The 18,814-nt window shown below is 45.1% G+C and overlaps 2 protein-coding genes and 1 long non-coding RNA gene across 10 annotated transcripts in view; 1 reads left to right on the top strand and 2 right to left on the bottom strand.

Annotated features, from left to right (window-relative positions):
• Positions 1-12,553, bottom strand: part of LYPD6B (LY6/PLAUR domain containing 6B) — a 48,299-nt gene extending 35,746 nt beyond the window's left edge. For 6 of the 8 annotated variants that reach the window (XM_051810220.1, XM_051810221.1, XM_051810224.1 and 3 more), the window contains exon 1: positions 11,909-12,270. The gene's annotated coding sequence lies outside the window, so the exon portion shown is untranslated. The other 2 variants (XM_051810225.1, XM_051810223.1) reach the window with 2 other exon arrangements.
• LOC127481214 (uncharacterized) overlaps positions 1-18,814 on the top strand; it is a 228,311-nt gene that overhangs the window by 13,211 nt on the left and 196,286 nt on the right. The window lies entirely within an intron of this gene.
• Positions 13,894-18,814, bottom strand: part of KIF5C (kinesin family member 5C) — a 72,564-nt gene continuing 67,643 nt past the window's right edge. Inside the window, exon 26 of the mRNA XM_051810157.1 lies at positions 13,894-17,884. The gene's annotated coding sequence lies outside the window, so the exon portion shown is untranslated. The remainder of the gene's footprint in view (positions 17,885-18,814) is intronic.

Raw genomic sequence — 18,814 nt, 5'->3', positions numbered from 1 at the left:
CACTGCAGGGAAACAGGGCAGTGCAGTGTTAGAAGGCCAATCATTACCTTTCCACCTACAATGGATTATTTTGAGAGAGTTAATAAACTGATAACATTCCTCCCAGCAAAGCAAGCTCCCCTCGGAGCCAAAGACAATTAAAAAAAAAAAAAAAGCACACAGAAGATTCATTTAAATGTGAATTGTATCATCAACCCCTCACCTGTGAGCACTCACGGGGAGACAGTCCATGATCTTATCTAGTGGTGGTTAACCACAGGCAAGGTTGTAAACACGGGTTTAACTAGTTAAGAGAACATTCTGGCAACTCAGAGCAGATCTCAGTTCCCTTTATCTTGGCAACTGAGCACACAGGCAAAGATTCCTTTGCAATTCCACATTCTTCTCAAAAGAGTTCACCACGTAATTGCTTCGGGTGGTCAAACTACTGATAGCTCACAAAGCCACATGCAGAAGTATATCTTTAATAAATATATACTTTCTACCTACCTGGGAATTAGCTGAGAATAAAAAGGGTTTATATCCACACAGAATAAAGGAAACCTTCTGTGGGAAGAGTGATACAAACTGGATTTTCTCATCGTCACTGAAGCAATGCCACATTTTTGGCAATACTAAAAGAAGATGGGAATGTGGTTCTAACCACCCCCAAACCTTAGAAATAACAAGAGGGTTAACTTATCTATACTTTATAAAGACAAAAGTCTTCCAGCATACATAAAATTCCACAGTTAAAATACCCAGGCAGAATATTAACACAATCAATAAAATTTTAAAAAGCAATTTAGGAATTGTATGTCAGCACAACAAGTCTATCAGCTCTGTTTATTTTCTTGAATGCACATCCAGATAGAGCCTGGGAGATCCCAGATTCTTATTTTGAACAAGTCTTTGTAGCCTTCCCTCTGGAACCACCATGTCCTCGTGGTGTCCAAGAGTTTGAATTCCAGGCACCAGCTGCCCAGTTCCATGGTTTTAATGGCCATGGCACCATTTCCCTGAGAACCCAATGGAATGGCCCCAGAGTGAATCCTTCCCAAGACCTCCAGGCCTTCAGGTCAACCCTAAAAAAAAAAACCATTTTTGCCCCCCTCTCCCATTTCTGAATGCTGAAGTCAGGGCAGCCCCCAGAAATAATGCAAGGCTGCCCAAAGCAAAGAAAGGAGAGGAAATGTTTCCTCCTCCCTCCGCCCTGCCAAAAACTGCCCCATGTGCATCTCTGTGACCATCAAGGTTGGGCACAATGCAGCCACTCAGCCTTCAAAATCCCAGCATCTGTCCCTAATTGTCCTTACTCTGGCATGACAGTGGGATACAAAGAGTGTTCATAAATAAATTCATGTGTCCAATGGCATTTTCCGGTGTTTGGAAATTTATTTTTTTTTCCCAAGACAGAACAACCTTTAGAAACAGCTAAAAGTGGCCTTGCTACATTTTGCTTCCCTGTACCTTCTCTCATTATATTTCTGTGGTGATTTTTCAAAAGATCTGGCATCTGTTTTAAAAACCTGACCCCGTTCTGCAGCTCTTGGAGCATTTTCCATTGAATTAAGGCATCAGAAGAGCTGCTGTTTGCCCTGTGCTTTTCTAAAAAGAAGTGAAAACATGTCCAAGGGTAGTTTTGTCATCCATCTTTTTGGGAGGCAGCATCCCACCCTACAGCTGCAATTCCTAAAGGCTTTAAAGGTCTTATTTTGCAAGGAAGGGATGGGAGTTGGTGGTTTGAAAAATCCAAGAGCAGCCAAAACACCAAACAAGAGGTTCAGTGATCAGTTATTACAGGATGTCTGACACTCCAGAAAGCACTTTTTAAAAATGCTTTATTTAAAAATCTAAAAAAATTATATAAATTTTTTTAAAAAAAGGCATGAGAATGCAGTTTAATAAGTGGTGCAGAGGCAACCACTCAACCCTCCCACCAGCAGAACAATACCCAGCAATATTATAATAACCCTGAGCAGCAGTTACCTCAGGTTTTATTGATGAAGACATAATATAGGATAGGATATGATTATGATATTATATGATATGATTGATTTGATATGATATGATATGAAAAATGCCTTTGATCAGATCAGATCAGCTGCCCCAGCTCTCTACAGTCAGTGCACCAAATTCTGATCTCTACATGTGCTACATGACACAGAAAAAAAAAATGCATGAAATTATTTTATGTGACTCCTCTTACCCTCCGTGCCTTTTGGTATAAATAAGAAAAGGTAAGAAACCTCTCTATCAACCAAAAAATCCCACATTTCATAACTATCCTTTTTTAAAGGCCTTTTCTTCTTCTCTTGGTAATTCTTAGTGAAGTATTTTTCTATACCTCTGAAATCTGGCTTCAAACCACAGCAAACAATTCTTTCCCATCAGCCAATTCTTTCCCATCTGTCAAATCACCAGGGCATTGCTGAAGTCCCTGTTGGTCAGGAAAGGGAGTAAAGCCCAGCAGAGCATTCCCTCAGGACATTCACAATAGCTCAGGAACTGCTTCTGAGTGACTGGAGTTCTGAATTCTGGCAAGGAGGTGGGATGTATAAATCTCACCTATCAAGAGTTTGCACAAAACAATCCATCCTCCAGCCAGGAATGGCTGCAGCTGGCAAGCACTGGAAGGACACATTATGGTAAATACAGAAGGAGTTGCAGCAAAAATAAATGAACAACAAACACAGCAAGGATCATCTATTTTCAGCATTTACATCATTCCACAGCGTGCAGGACACAGAAGGTGAATTCACTGGTCACCCTGAGCAGGGATCTCTTACTCAAGCTCCAGCTTCTTGGTTCCAGAAGCTTCCAATTCAATTTAATGGCACCACTCTGCTGTATTAAATATACTATATATTTATATTAAGTATATTAACACAAAGGGGTTGTGTTTTGATTCTTTGCAAGGCAAATCCATAAATTATATAAACTGCTGTCATCATGGTTTTGAAAATAAAATCTGCTTACTGGGAATATCCTGACTTGGAAAGGACTCACAAGGACCCCTGTGCACCTCTCCTATGAGGAAAAGCTGAGAGAGTTGGGATTGTTGAGCCTGGAAAAGAGAAGGCTTTGGAGTGACCTCATTGTGGCCTTCCAGGACCCGAAGGAGTTACAAGGAAGATGGAGAGAGACTATGGACAAGGGCCTGGAGTGGCAGGACAAAGGGGGAATGGTGTTAAACTTGCTAGAGGGCAGGGTTAGATGGGATATTGGAAGGAATTGCTGGCTGGGAGGGTGGTGAGGCCCTGGCCCAGGTCGGGCAGAGAAGCTGTGGCTGCCCCTGGATCCCTGGAAGTGTCCAAGGCCAAGTTGGAGCAACCTGGGCTAGTGGAAGGTGTCATGAGATTATCTTTAGGGTCCCTTTTCAATCCAGGCCACTCCATGATCCTGTGATTCCTCAGAACCCAGGAAGTACTTCCATGTGCTTATAACTAAAGAGTCTGTTGCCCAAACCACGACAAACCAAAAAGGACCAGATAACACAATTACAGCTCATTGACAGGGACATGAGGAAAACTGGGATAACACAAAGGAAATGTGAGGTATAAAGGGATATTCTCTTCAGGAAGAGCATTCCACTCCATCACATTTCATGTTAGATGCCCTACAATGCCAAATCCTTAGGAAGGTGATGCAGCACTTAGTCTGTACTTACATATCCAAAGATTTAGGTAGTACAGGCACTGTGATTAGATGACAGTCCTACTACCAAACACATTCAAAAAGGTGGTTAGTCATGGTATAAAGAGAGGAAAAACAGAGAGCCTGAACACCAGATGCCCTGAATTATGGAATGATAAAGATGTAGAAAGGCTTGGGTTGGAAGGGACCTTAAAGCTCATCTTAAAGCCACGGGCAGGGACACCTTCATCTATCCCAGGTTGCTCCAAGCCCTGTCCAACCTGGCCTTGGACACTTCCAGGGATCCAGGGGCAGCCACAGCTTCTCTGGGTAACCTGTGCCAGGGCCTCCCCACCCTCATTTCCAGCTGAGGGTGGTGAATGCCTGAATTCCAGTTTGATTTAGCACAGAATTCATGGTGCCTGGAGGCACTCGAGGTAGGCAGTGACAGCCCTTCACCTCTGCCTCCTAAAGAAAAAAAATGCAGATTTTTAGTTAAATTAGCAGCCTGGTTTCAACAAAAACTTGTTCCTCTGAGTATTTTACAGCACCTGCATTACAGAGTGTCCAAAGGACACTCACAGGTCTGCACCCCAAATCCCTCATTTCCTGGGACCAGCCAAGGAGAAATCCTCCCTCCCTTGACACGTCGTTCTTCTCCTCTAATTGTGCTGTAATTATTAACTTCATTTATTGCTTCACAGAAGAGATGTTTTCAAGTCTGTGCAGATCCACTGCAAATCTGCAGCTCCTCAATACCTCACTAATATTGTAAACACCTATTTTAAGGTTTTTTTGCACTAGAGAGCCTCGGTGTCAGTGTAAATTTTTTAGCTGTAATCCCATAAATCTGGTGAGCTCTCCAAATGGGAGAATTATTAAAGGGAAGGAAATGAATGATGGGAATTTTGTTTCTGAACGGGATCATTTTGAAGAAATGAAGCCAAATAGTTAATTCTGAAATGTTATTTTAAAAGTTTTTATCTCTCTCTCTCTCTACATATCTATATCTATATATACATTTATTAAGCTGAAATAAAGAGGTAAGCAAGTCCTCCTGAACCTAATGGTGATATTCTTTTAAAGTTTTATTTTATTTATATGTTATTTTATTTATTTATATATAAAAATTAATATATATATATATATAAAATAAAGAACACTTTATTATCCTGTTCATTTTTTGATCTAGTGAATGAGTGTGAATTTTTCTCTATTCTACTATTCAAGAATAACTCCTGTAAACTTACAGTACAGCCCTCAATCAATAACATTTTGCCTACTTTAATTTGTGTTTTGGTAGTGATACACATGTATTAAAGCAATAAATCCCTTGGATATTGTTAAGGCAAAATAACTCAACACGAAACACCATTATTAAGGCACAGAGCATCAATTTGATCTGAGAGGGAGAAAATTCCTTAATAAAAGCAAAAACAAGTTTATTCCCCTGTTAGAAAAGCCAATAAAAGCCAGTTTTCACTGTGATCCCAGGCTGACATGCAAGATGGTGGGATGGAGCAGGGCAGAACATGGGACATCCCTGAAGTTCCCAATGGAGAAAGGACTGTCCAAAAAAACAGAAATGAAAACAAAAAAACCCACAGGGAAGCTCTTTCCTGAAACTCCACTGGTCTTTCCCTTCTGTGCTGTGAATTTTGAATTTTATCAGGCAAGGTTGGTATCAGGAACTGCTGTAATAATCTTAGAAAAATAAAAGAATTAAGATGCACAGAATGCAGCCTGAGGCTGAAATGAGCTTTGAAGGGAGAGAATCCTCAGCCCTTACAACCACGTGGTGTTTTAAAAAGTGATACCCCAGAGGAACAGCTGCTGTGCCAGGAGCTCTTGGGTTTAGTTGGACAAGCTGCTTTCTTGAATCTGAGCTGTTGGGGTGTTGTAATATACTTAAAAATAACTCCTATATGTTCATATAAACATCATCTAATTGGACTCTACATCAAGGCAAATGAGGTGCCCTGAACCTTCCCAAACAGGGAAGAACCACTGCAATCTTGATTTATTTAATAGGTTTGACTTGTAGGCTCAGTTCTAAAGGATGGACACAGGGCCTGTCCTTTGAGCAGACTCCAGTTTTGGAGCAGCCACATGACCCCGGGCAGCTGAGATCAAGAAGCTGATAAATCCTGAAAGCCAAATAGGGGATTATCCTACAAAGTCCTGCAGCCACAAAGAGCTGGAACTACAGAAACAACTGTAATGATGAGCACAGGGAAGATGTCACACTACTTGAGCCAGGAACAACAGATGGAGACAGTGGACTTGCAAGGAAAAATGATGATACCAGCCAGGAAACAGTGCTGGGACCTGAACAGCCACCTGATGCTCTGCAGCTGAAAGACCACAAGAAAGCACAGACAAGGTCATTTGGTTTGTCCAGCCTGGAGAAAGGACTGAGGGAGACTCAGCATGGTCTACAACTTCCTCAGGGGTAGAGGAGGGGCAGCACCAACTCTGCTCTCTGGGAGCAAGGACAGCACCCAGGGAATGGCTGGAGCTGTGCCAGGGCAGGCTCAGGTTGGATCTCAGGGAAAGGTTCTTCCCCCAGAGGCTGGTTGGGCACTGACCAGGCTCCCCAGGGCAGTGGGCACAGCCCCAAGGCTGCCAGAGCTCCAGGAGGGTTTGGATGATCCTCTGAGGGACAGGGTGGGATTGCTGGGGTGTCTGTGCAGGGACAGGGGTTGGATTCGATGATCCCTGTGGGATCCAGCCCAGGATATTCTGTAATTCTATGTATTTTCTCAGCTGAAAGAAGGAACACCAACACTTTAAGCTCACATCTAATAAGTGCTCCTTAAGCAGGCACCGAAGCTTTTCATATCCAGCCTTAAATGACATCAAATCTAAGGCAGAACCAGCACCTGCAAGAAGGTTTTAGGCCCCGTGAGGACACAAAACACTCACCCCATCATGGTGCCTGTGCTGCTCCCCATGTCATAACCTCTCAGCCTCCATTTCAGTGCATTAAGTTGAGCTCTGAATTAGTGCAATTTGCCACAACAGGTTTATTCACATCAAGACAAAGCCAGGGCAGCACTTTTCCCAAAAAACAGGATTAGATGACGGGTAAGTGCTCCCATCTGCACTTGTGCATGTTTAGACTCCGAGCAGGGTAATCACCACACTCCAGGGCACGATCTGCTGGGGTCGGGGAGATAATCTTACACCTCTTGCTGGTTTTGACATGGCCCAGTTGGGAAGGTGTGTAAGGGAGGAGATAAGTCTGCCCTGAAGCACGAGTTATTCATCGCTGCCAGGGGTAGCTCCACAGATCCCAGAGGATGAGCCAGTCTAGGATGGCAGCCTGCTCTTCCCAGCACAGCTTCAATGCTGCCCTGTGTGTCAGACACTTAGGAGAAAAACCACATGGAGCAATTTTGGAAGGAATTATTATCATCCTGAGGGTCTACAGACCACTAAAGATGATACTTGTTTCTTCAATTTTTTAAATAACAGAAAAAAATTACAATATCTTGCATTGAAACCTAAGGTAAAAATACAGATGCAAATCAAGTCTGCTCCTACAACTGGTGTTAGTTCTCAATCCATATATCCTGAGGATTTCAGTCTTAGCTTCTCATTTGGTATTTCCAAAGGATATCAGTGTAATTAGGCTGCAGGGAAGAAAGACACGTTTCTTCATTGAAAAACTACAAGGCCATTTCGACTGACATAGAAAAGAAAACTGTTCTCACAGACACACTAATTTATGGGCAAAATTAATTACAATGAGTGCTAAAATGACTCCACTTCAAAATCTTGAATAAGCAGCATGTTCAATCTATTTATACATCCAATTTTTCACCTTCTTACTGCAAGCATCTCCTCCCATTTTGCTTTTCAGCATGTACTCTGACTATAAAAAATGAAGAATAATGAAGGATGAAAATGAAGGATGGAGTGGTCCTTTCCCTGGACTGAGAGCTGGTGAGTGGAAATATTAGATCTAAGAGTCCACAATTCTCCAGAATGAGACAAGAAATACACTGAAAGAAGATAAATTACTTATCTAGAGCCATTCATCCAGTCAGAATATTGCTAAAGCCTTGATCTTTCCTTGTCTATGAGAGTGGTGAGGCCCTGTCACAGGTTGCCCAGAGAAGCTGTGGCTGCCCCTGGATCCCTGGAAGTGTCCAAGGCCAGGTTGGACGGGGCTTGGAGCAACCTGGGCTGGTGGAAGGTGTCCCTGCCCATGGCAGGGGGTGGGATGAGATGATATTAAATTCCCTTCCAACCCCAACTATTCTACGATGATTCTTTGGTTTTGTTTTTTTTTTTAGCACAAAGACTCAGGTTCCAATCTCTTACTGTCCCATTTCCATATCTGCAAAGTGATATCAACAGTGGGATCTCCAAGTGTATTTTAAGCAGGTTTCACACAACAGTTTAAATTTGTTTAAATATCAAAGCAAAGCCCAGACAAAAAAACCCCAAATGAACACCATTTTACCCTCATTTGGTTCAAAGCCAAAAACCCTGGAGTTCAGAGCAGGTACATCAAAAGGCCCCAGGCTTGAGGTAAGAAATCCCAGCCTGGTTTTGTTGGTGTGGGCAGATTGGTGCTGTTGCACTGGGAAAAGGGATCCTGGTCTGGGCTCTGTGTTCTGGCTGCTCATGGACAATGAGAAAACAACAACTGCCAACAGTTATCCTGAGCATTCCCTTGAAATCACAGAATCATGGAACGGTTTGGGTTGGATGGGACCTTAAAGATCACTTTGTTCCAACTCCCTGCCATGGGCAGGGACACCTTCCACTAGACCAGGTTGTTCCAAGCCCAATCCAACATTTGGCACCGGGAATAACCAGCCCAGGGATCAGCTGGAAGCACATGCAAAGCCCATGGGAAAGCTCTTACTGAGATTAAAAGATTCTCACAGCAATTAATGGCACAATAACTGCCAACATCACAGGCATCACCCGATCCCACTCAATCCCTAAGGAAAGCTTAATTCAGGAATTAAGCTTCAGAAATTCCTTCTGAAGTTTATTGGCGTGGCACTATCGGAGGTACCTTTTCACCACTTCTGAGCCCTCCTCATCCAGGAGGCCTTTGAGTCACACACTTGAATAACTGAAAAATTCCTTTCCTTTGAATCCACAAGATCCAGCCCATGGACACGAGGAATTAAAATATTTAGGAACTTACACTTAAAAAAAAACAAAAAAAAAAACAGAGGGGAGTTTTCAGAATTGTGAGAATTCGTGCAGCAAAATTGTCATTATTTTTTTATTTTTAATCATGGAATGGTTTGGGTTGGGAGGCACCTTAAAGCCCATCTCATTCCATCCCTCTGCCATGGGCAGGGACACTTTCCACTAGAAGGTGGAAATCATAGTGACTCTGTTTTGTAATCCAAGTTTGCAACTCCTGATTTCAGACAGGGTTCTCCTACATAATTTGTATAAAGAGTAGAAAAGGAAACATTCCCTCTGTCTTCTCCCACAGCTGAAGCTTGGGCAAACAGAAAACCAAGCAGGAAGAGATGGTGATAACCTGTCTGCATGGCAGGAATCTGCTTAGGAATTACCAAGGCACAGGTGTCCCTTCTCCAGAGCTCCCAAGGGTGCAGGAAAAGGTGCCTGTTCCTGTAGCACTGGTTCCTTCCCTGCAGCACCTCGTGCTTGCCAAAGGCACACGTTCCCCAGCACATCTCCCCACCTTGGCTGTGCTCTCCCTCTTCTTCCTGCCAGATAAAGCACCCAAGAGCCAGCCAGAGGATGGAATTCCTCCCGAGTGTTTCCAGGACCAGCACGTGGGATCCATCCTGCACAAGCTGATTAGAGGATTTCCCGGGCCCCTGACAGCAAACATCACACAGCCAGATGTCAAACCTCAGAGATGCAGCTCTGGCAAAGCCAGGCTGAGGGAGATTATCCACTCTGGAAGGGATGGCACTGTCTGGGAGCTGGCACTGCAATTACCATGCTGGGAAATGTTAACTGAGTTAAAGCAAGGCATGGAGGGGAGAGAGGGAAAACACTGGGAACTGAGTCAATTGTGGACTGACTAGAGGAGCAAAACTATCACCCTGCAAAGACTGATGAATCACCAAGCTGTGTAACAACCAGGACAACTCCCTTCCTCCATGCTATAAAACATCCATCTGCAATTACCTCTGGAATTCACCTGCACTGCAGGTACATGGCCTGGCCAGGGACTGACGGGAGACAGACACCACAGCTCTGAATTCTCCTCCTCCAAGCTGGTCCCTGTTGTGTTCTCAAACACAACCCTTTGTCATCATAAACCTTTTAATTTTCTTTGTCTCTTTCTTCAAAACTCACTGGAGCAGAGGCAGGATGGGGCATCGCAGTGGGGAGGTTCATAGTTACAGGAAAAGCTCTAAAACTTTAAACTTAGAGGTTCCAAACCAACCCGAGAAAGAGAGATCTCAGCATTTAAGATTTTATAATTTTAAACAAAAACATGTTTATTGAGGGAGAGAAACTTGAGTCATTATCTGAGCATCTGGGATTACCAGTCCTGTATTTATGAGAGAGGCTGCAGCACATGGCCCTGCCACTGCTCTGATCTCTCCATCTGCGGTTCCAGGCTCTCCCTGCACTTACCCTCTGACAGATGGGAAATCACACAAACCCATTTTCCTGAGATTGCCCTTAGGAATCAACCAGCTGAGTCTTGCAAACCAGTTCTCTCTGGGTGAACCACGGACACTCCTCAACGCTGGGGTTGTTTTCATTCCCTGCGTTAGCAGAGCACCCATGGGCCTCGCTCAGCACCGAGCCCTCGGTGCCTGTGATACCAAACAACAATGCTGGTGGTTGTTCCAGGGGATTTACAGCCTGATTCAGTGCAGGGATATGCATTTGGATATAGGGAATAGGTACAAGGAGCCAAGGTTCATTCTCAGGAGAAACACCACGCAAAAGGCAGCAATGACCTGCCAGTGTCAGCCCAGCACCTGCTCACGTACTTTCCTAGGATCTCAGAATGGTTTGGGTTGGAGGGGACCTTAAACCTCATCTTGTTCCACCCCCTGCCATGGGCAGGGACACCTCCCACTAGCCCAGGTTGCTCCAAGCCTTGAACATTTCCAGGCATAGGGCAGCCACAGCTTCTCTGGGCAACCTGTGCCAGGGCCTCCCCACCCTCCCAGCCAGGAATTCCTTCCCAATATCCCATCTAACCCTGCCCTCTGGCAGTGGGAAGCCATTCCTGGTGTCCTGTCCCTCCATCCCTTGTCCCAAGTCCCTCTCCAGCCTTCATGGTGGGCAGCTTGCATTTCTTGCTGGTATTTGCTTCCCTAGGTACATTATTATTGTGTTCTGGCACTTCCTACAGTGAAGCTTAACACGCCTACTTTAAAAGAGCCCAAGCTTTGCTGCCATAGCTGTGGAAGACAGAACCTTTTACAGCTCTATAACCATCAGGAGATGTGCAATAACTGCACTTTTACAGCAGACTTGTAAACCACGGGCTATGATTTGGGTCCCTCGACGCTGCACACCCAGCGATTCCCACAGCCTGGTTCCTTCCCACAGTCTGGCTCCTTCCCACCAGCACCACAGCTGCTGGGGACATCCTGATTTTGGTGCCACCTCCTGCTCCCCAAAACTGCACGGTCTGGGGACACCTTCACTTTGCTGCCACCTCCTGCTCCCCACGGAGCCGGGGGCACCCTCATTTCGGTGCCACCTCCCACTCCCCAAAACCAGTGGGGCTGGGGACACCCTGATTTCGGTGCCACCTCCCACTCCCCAAAACCAGTGGGGCTGGGGGCACCCTGATTTTTGCTCCCTGTGGAGCTTGGGACACCCTGATTTCAGTGCCACTTCTGCTCCCCACAGGGCTGGGAACACCCCGATTTTGCTGCCACCTCTCGCTGCCCAAAACTCCTGGGACTGGGGACACCCCGTTTTCGGTGCCACCTCCCACTCCCCGCGGGGCTGGGGACACCCAGATTTCGGTGCCACCTCCCACTTCCCAAAACCAGGGGGGCTGGGGACACATGGATTTCGGTGCCACCTCCCACTTCCCAAAACCAGGGGGGCTGGGGACACATGGATTTCGGTGCCACCTCCCACTTCCCAAAACCAGGGGGGCTGGGGACACCCAGATTTCGGTGCCACCTCCCATTTCCCAAAACCAGTGGGCTGGGGACACCCAGATTTCGGTGCCACCTCCCGCTCCCCGACACCGCCGGGGTTGGGGCCGCGGCTCAGCATCCTCTGGGGCGGCAGGATGGGACCCGCAGCCCCGAGCCCGTCCCAGCCCCGCTCCCTTCCCGGGCCCCTTCCCCGCACTCACCGTCCGTGCAGGGGCGGGCTCGGCGGCCGCTCCGGGACTCCGGGACACCAGGACACCGGGATACCGGGACACTGGAGCACCAGGACACGGGGCTGGGGCTGTGCTGGTGCCGGAGGAGGGGCCGGGGCGGGGAGCTCGGCTCGGACACCCCGCGCCCGCCCCCGGGGCGGTGGGACCTGCGGGCAGGGCGGGACCGCCCGGGCGGCTGCGGGGGCGAGGAGGGGACCCCCCACCCGAGCATCCCCCCGAGAGCTGCACCGACACCTTCCCCGACACCCTCCCCTTCCCCCGGGACCGGCATCAACGTGGCACCAAAGCGTATCAAGGACGAGCTGATTCGTGTGACCACCAGGTGACTTGAGCCCAAACTACTGACCAACCTCATTTTAGGATAAATAGTCTCCATTGGGTGCAGCTGTGCTAGAAGGTAAATTTAAAGTATTTAAGCCGGAGTTAAGAAGTGTTGAAATCAACAGTGACAGGCTGGCAGCGAGTGTTTTTCTAGGGATGCAAACCCTTTGTTTTTCGCTGGGCTGTTGCGTAAGCCGGATCTTGGAAATGGATACAGTAATTTGTGATGTTTTCATGGAGTTAATTAACTGCTGCGATCCCACATTCCGAAAGTGAAATTGTAGGGATAAACTTGCAAACAGTCTGCTCTGTAATTGAGTTCGTCCTCCAGGCACAAGGTTTATCAAAGAGATCTAGAAGGGTTTTAACTCACGGAGAAAGCTCTGGCACCGCACAGCGTCTGCCTTCCTCTACAGGACTATGGGGGAATGTTCGGACTTCCCATCTGCTCTCCTTAACATAAACCATCTATACTGGAAAGCCTCTTCTTCCCAGATGGATCCATCCTCATCCTGCAGGCAGCAGCTTCTCAGAGCATGAGGAAGCGCCTTTTACGCACTGAAAGCAGCACAATCCAATATTTATTCTGATTTAGAAATAATCAACTCCAAATTTTGCCAGACTAATTTCTAGCTCTGCTAGGCTTGGTGCAAAAACCACATAATTCTCATTAGAAATCAACCAAAAAAAGGGAGCAATCCATTTCCACAGAATCCAATGGAATTTCCATTGCTGAGGAGAAAGGTAATGATTTAATTGAGAATTGCTCAGAGTAATAATTACTGGAAATAAGCTGTTTATAAAGCTCCTGAGTATGACTTAAGGGAGGTGGCAAGGAGGCAGGAACTTCACTATACTGTACATAAAGTGAGTGTAATATTCCTATAAAAATGGAAATGCATGCAGAAGGTAAGTGGAAGAGTCTCCCTGTCATACTCCAGGCAACTAAAAAAGAGGAGGAAGGAGGAATATGTCCATGGAGAGGTAACAGAGAAGATGCAATTATTTATTAAAAAAAAATTTAAAATGCTGTGTTCATTTCCCAGCCATCCAAACCTTCTAATTAATGCCCCATCCCTGGAAGTGTCCAAGGCCTGGTTGGATGGAGCTTGGGGCAAACTGGGCTAGTGGAAAGTGTCCCTGCCCATGGCAGGGGGTGGGATGAGATGAGCTTTAAGGTCCCTTCAAGTCAAACCAGTCTGGGATTCTATGAATTACCTGGTGCAGGTTTAGAAGGAAAGCTAAAATGCAGAGTGTGACGTTGGACACGGACTCCAGCACGCTCTGGAGTGCAATTCCATTGAATGGGTCACTTAGAGAATCATGGAATATCCTGAGTGGGAAGGGACCCCCAAGGATCATCCAGTCCAACCCCTGGCCCTGCACAGACACCCCAACAATCCCACCCTGTCCCTGAGAGGATTGTCCAAACCCTCCTGGAGCTCTGGCAGCCTTGAGGCTGTGCCCACTGCCCTGGGGAGCCTGGGCAGTGCCAACCAGCCTCTGGGGGAAGAACTTTTTGCTGGGATCCAACCTGACCCTGCCCTGGCACAGCTCCAGCCATTCCCTGGGTGCTGTCCCTGTCACAGAGAGCAGTCCCTGCTGGACGTCCCGTGTCACACAAGGCCCACACCGCAGAGTTTAGCTCAGTTTTATTGTCCACTGTAACGGATTTCGAATGATACATCTCATGCAGTCTGCCAGTGTATCCATCCATCTCCGGTAGAACTTCAGGATGAAGATAAAAGACTTATCTCCACGGGATGGGGGAAAGAGGGTTCAGGTTTCCTATCAAGAGTTAAATACATTTCAGCATCGTTTGATGCAATGGCAAAAAAAAAAATTTCCCCTTGGTACCAGCAAAACGTGTCCACAATTTATTTTTTTGTTTTTTTTTTTTTTTGTTTTGTTTTGTTTTGTTTTGTTTTTTTAATCCTAAATTGAACACTACTGTAAAGATACATAGAGCCCAGAGAATACACATCTGCAGTACACATTACACAACTTTACAAACTAGACAGGTATAAATCTACAGAATGCCTCAGCCCCCCTGTGGATCTCCCACAGCGAGAGGGGTGTCCATGGGCAGGGCTGTGAGGGCGGGAAGGAACGGCTGGAGCAGTTCCCTCCTGCACGGCGGATGCTGCCGGTGCACGGCGCAGTTCGTACAGGCACAGTGAAGACAGGAAACAAAAAAAAAGATATCAAGGCAAGGGGAGATTAAGATTATCCTGCTATCAGTTTATTTCCTGATTCGTCCCCTCTTCCCGTCGAGGTGGGACTGGGTGGTTGCAGGAGGTGTTTCTCCTCCGACAGAGGAAACCTGGTGGGGCCTTTTCCCGTCGGACCTTCGGCACCGTTGGGTTTAAACACCCTTTTCTTCAAATTAAACTGTGTTCAAATTAAAATTCTTAGGGTAGGTTTAGGTGGGATATTGGGAAGGAATTCCTGGCTGGGAGGGTGGGGAGGCCCTGGCCCAGGTTTCCCAGAGAAGCTGTGGCTGCCCCTGGATCCCTGGAAGTGTCCAAGGCCAGGTTGGAGCAACCTGGGACAGTGGAAGGTGTCCCTGCCCATGGCAGGGGGTGGGACTGGCTGGGCTTTAAGGTCCCTTCCAACCCAATCCACTCCAGGATTCTCTGATTTATAAAGATTTCAGGGAAACGTGCAACCTTAGTCCATCAGGATTTACAAAATGAAATTGAAAATTTACTCGGGGTTCTGTAGTAAAAATTCTTGTGACTTAATTTTGAAGTTTTCGGCATATTCAGGATAATCAAACTCTCACCCCTGTTGAATACAAACTTAAAAATGCATCAGCCAAGATCTTTCCAGGCCTAAAACTTTCCTTGCTTTCCAGAAAACAAGTTGATGAAACATGAACTCAAGGACGAACACAAGATATTTGAACATATCATTAAGAGAAGCTCGAGTGAGCCAGAAATACTTTTTAAATACTAGCAAAAAGAACAATATGCACTTTAGTTCCATCTGAAACACGTTTCCCATTCGTATTTCCACCCAAATTTGTCCCATGCATGACATTTTTAGATGTGAAATTTCTTTTGCGCTGTACAAACCACAACTTGAAAATGAGCCTCGAGTAAATAGAACACAACACTCAAAGAGCAAAGAAAGTAAGGATCAGGTGGCAGAAAACGGCAGGAGACAGGTTTGGATCTCTGCAGAGCAGATGTGTGGTTTTCCTCTCCAGATATAAAACGTGAAAGCCTTAAAAATGGTACAAAAGTTGAATATACAGCACGCGGTACAAACTGAAGTCGCCTGATTAAAACAGGCTTAAAAAAAAATCAAAATAGATACAGAAGCAGAGTATGTTCAACTGAGAATTCGTGATTTCCAGTCATTACACATTTGGAGAATTTTAGCCCAAGGCATCCTTTTGGCATTCCAGTTGGAGGAAATCCTCCTGCAGTCGGGATGGAAAAGTGAACTTGGAGAAACTTAATTTGTTCTCGGCTAGTGGGACTGACTGGCTGATCAGCACTAGCACCATTAAGAGATGTCCAAGTTAACTTATCCCTCAAGCTGCAGAAAGCTCTCAGAACTGCCCTCCAGAACTGCCCTGGTGATGCTCTGAGGAACTCACACCTTTTTTTTTAAGCTAATATTGCATCTACAATACAATTCCATACCAAACTCCCAATTCAAAAGACAGAACAAAAAGTTTTCCTACGACACAAAAATCTTTTGACGGCAAATAAGTTTGGTATCTTTCCCAAAACAGCTGTTTCAGAACCAAAACAAGAGGATTATTAGTTCAGAGTAGAAACTTCAGCTTCCAGCAGCTGGTAAGATAGCACAGAGTAGTTGTGGATTAGTGATTTTATTCAAGATTGCATATGGCAAGTTCACAGTTCATTCTTCTGGCAGTGCACATGCACGTAAAGAAAGAAAATATAAAACTTTGAAAAATACAAAATAAATTAAATACATGCAAATTTGCAGCTTCATTAAATATGTTTAGCAAAACGCTCCCCAAAATAGTGCAACATTAAAAAAACCCCACAAACAACAAAAAAAACAAAACAGTTAAATTAAGCCCCAACTTACTTTGCAACAACTTAAGTTTCAGTAGAAAAAAATATCTAAAGTCAATTCACAATCTTCCAAAACACTCTAAGTAACTGAATAGTTCTACTCTTACTAACAAACAGGTTCAGAAATTAAAAACAAAAACAACCAAGAACAACCAACCAACCAACCGATCTCAAATTAAATAAGAGCAAAGGTCTGCAAAAGAAGACTAGAGGGCTATGCTCGGCCTAACCTTCCTGGAATCCCGGCTTCCCTAAGCCCGACCGTGTCACCTGCCCCGGGAGGAATGTGCAGGCAGGGAGGAGGAGGAGCAGCACCTTCCCGGAGAGATTCCAGTGCCCCCTTGCTGGGAAGATGGGAATTTGCTGCCTGGCTGGAAAAAGAGATCCAGGAAAGGCTCGTCCTTCCCTCGGTGAGCACCATCCGTAGGATGATTTGCATACATTGACCTACAAAAACATTCTTTTCCCCTTGGAATGTGCTCCTCACATCCCTGCAAATGTATTCCCAAATTTGGCCTGCAAAGGACAGCTCGAGTGTACAACTCTCACCTCCTTCTGGACTCTCTAATTTTTTAAGGGAGTATCTGGGATTTGAGGGATTTTCTTTTCCTTTGTTCCTTTAAGCTAAGTCCTTTCTGGTCGGGGACTGTTCCCTCTGGGATGTGAATTCCCAAAGGCATGTGGGAAGGGGAAAGGAGGAGGAGAGGGGGGGGGGAAACACTTGTCAGATTTTCCTAGACAAGATTTCCACAGCATTCTGAAAAGCCTTCAAAACTTCCTAGGGAACAACGCTCACAAACACACTCCAGGAAAACCCACCACCGTCGGGAGAACTACAAGCAGCAGCTCGGATCTTAATTTTAAAATAGGTCACACAGATAATATTCATGGAACTACCAAACTTCAAATCCTAGCTCTATACTAACAGATTTCTCTGCATCCCGTTTGATCTTTACCAGGTACTGCAATAAAGGTTATTTTACACAGTCCAAAGATTTTTATTTTTTTGTTTTTTTGTTTTTTTTTTTTGTTCCCTCGGGATTTTACAAATGGTTCTTTGGGGAAATTTCCTTCTGAAAATGTAAAGCAAGTAAAACGAAAACCATATAGCAGCACATTTTCATCCCCTAAAAATATAAAATAATATGTATATTATACAGTAAATCAGTCATGACAGAGCACAATCACCTGCCTTTGGTGGCACTTGGTCAGTGAATAATTAATTGATGCCAGAAGTCGGGATTTACCGATGCAACGGAGGACTCGGAAAAAAAAAAAGAAAGCATCGCTCTGAGTGTGGAAGCGCCAACCTAAACCAGCGCCAAGGTGGGCTCGGAGTGGCAGACTCCCTAATCCTTACTGAGATGGGAATGTCCAATACATTGCAGAAGGGTCTGGACACTTCTGTACACGTGGAGGTCCTGCGAAGCTCGGGGTACCTGGGACCGGTGCGTTGCCGATGGCCGGAGGAAGCGCAGGATGAACGGGATGTGGGTCGGGTCGAAGAGGGGCAGAAAAGAAACTAGTGACTTAATGACAGTCCTTAACATGCTTAAGTGGAACTGACCTGCCAAAGAGAGCAGAAAGCAAGGGAAGTTAGCCCGTTTTTGGGGTTAGGAAGGAGATCACCCCAAAGGTGACATCCAGCAACCAAAGAGCCTCCGCGACGGCGACGAACGGAGCCACATGGGAACAATTCATGGAATTAGGAATTTGTCATAGTGTGCCAATTCTCTTGATTTACACTAATTCTTTACCACCTGTAACCTGGCAGTTTGTCTTGCCTAAACACTGTAAAGGCCTAACTTTTTTTTTCCCTATAATCCTGTTCCTTTAATGGGATTTTTCTCCCCACTGGATGTGCTCAAGAGCAGATCTGTGCCTATCTTATGTACCAATAAGGAAAGTAACAGCAGCTGTGTTTGAAAAACATAAAACAAAGGCATGAAAAATATAAATACTTCTGTTCTACATGTGCTGACAGAGAGCCTTTCCTGATATATCTATATATGTGCACATATATATAAATAAATATGTGTTTATAAATACGCATGAAGTATTTTATAGATAATATCCAATCTAATGCTATAACACTATAGTATATAATTTTATATATGCACATTATACAGGCATCTTTCTCAATAATTTATAATAGTTCCATCCAGAAGCAAAGTCCAAGGCACGTGACCAAGTGCCAAGGTTGCTTGGTTCACCTTTATAAAAAAGTTACAAATCATAAAGCTGATCACAAAACATTCCACATACATACTTTTAAAAGCTCTTGGGTTTTAATTGGATTTTTTCCCCCACATTTTTCATATGGAAAACACCACAAAAGCAACTGAATGTGCCTGGAACGTTTCTGAATACACTGATACAAAACCAGTCTTATGAGGATCCTCAATGAACCATTTTCTTGTACAGTTATTAAAAAAAAAACCCTTGTCCAAATTCAAGATCAAGTTATAAAAATAAACACATAAATATTGATGCATCA

This window comes from Manacus candei, unplaced genomic scaffold (genome assembly GCF_025592945.1).
Source record: "Manacus candei isolate 608988 ecotype Guabito, Panama unplaced genomic scaffold, ASM2559294v1 h1tg000077l, whole genome shotgun sequence".
In the NCBI taxonomy this organism is placed as follows: domain Eukaryota; kingdom Metazoa; phylum Chordata; class Aves; order Passeriformes; family Pipridae; genus Manacus; species Manacus candei.
This window is presented reverse-complemented; position numbering and strand designations above follow the sequence as displayed.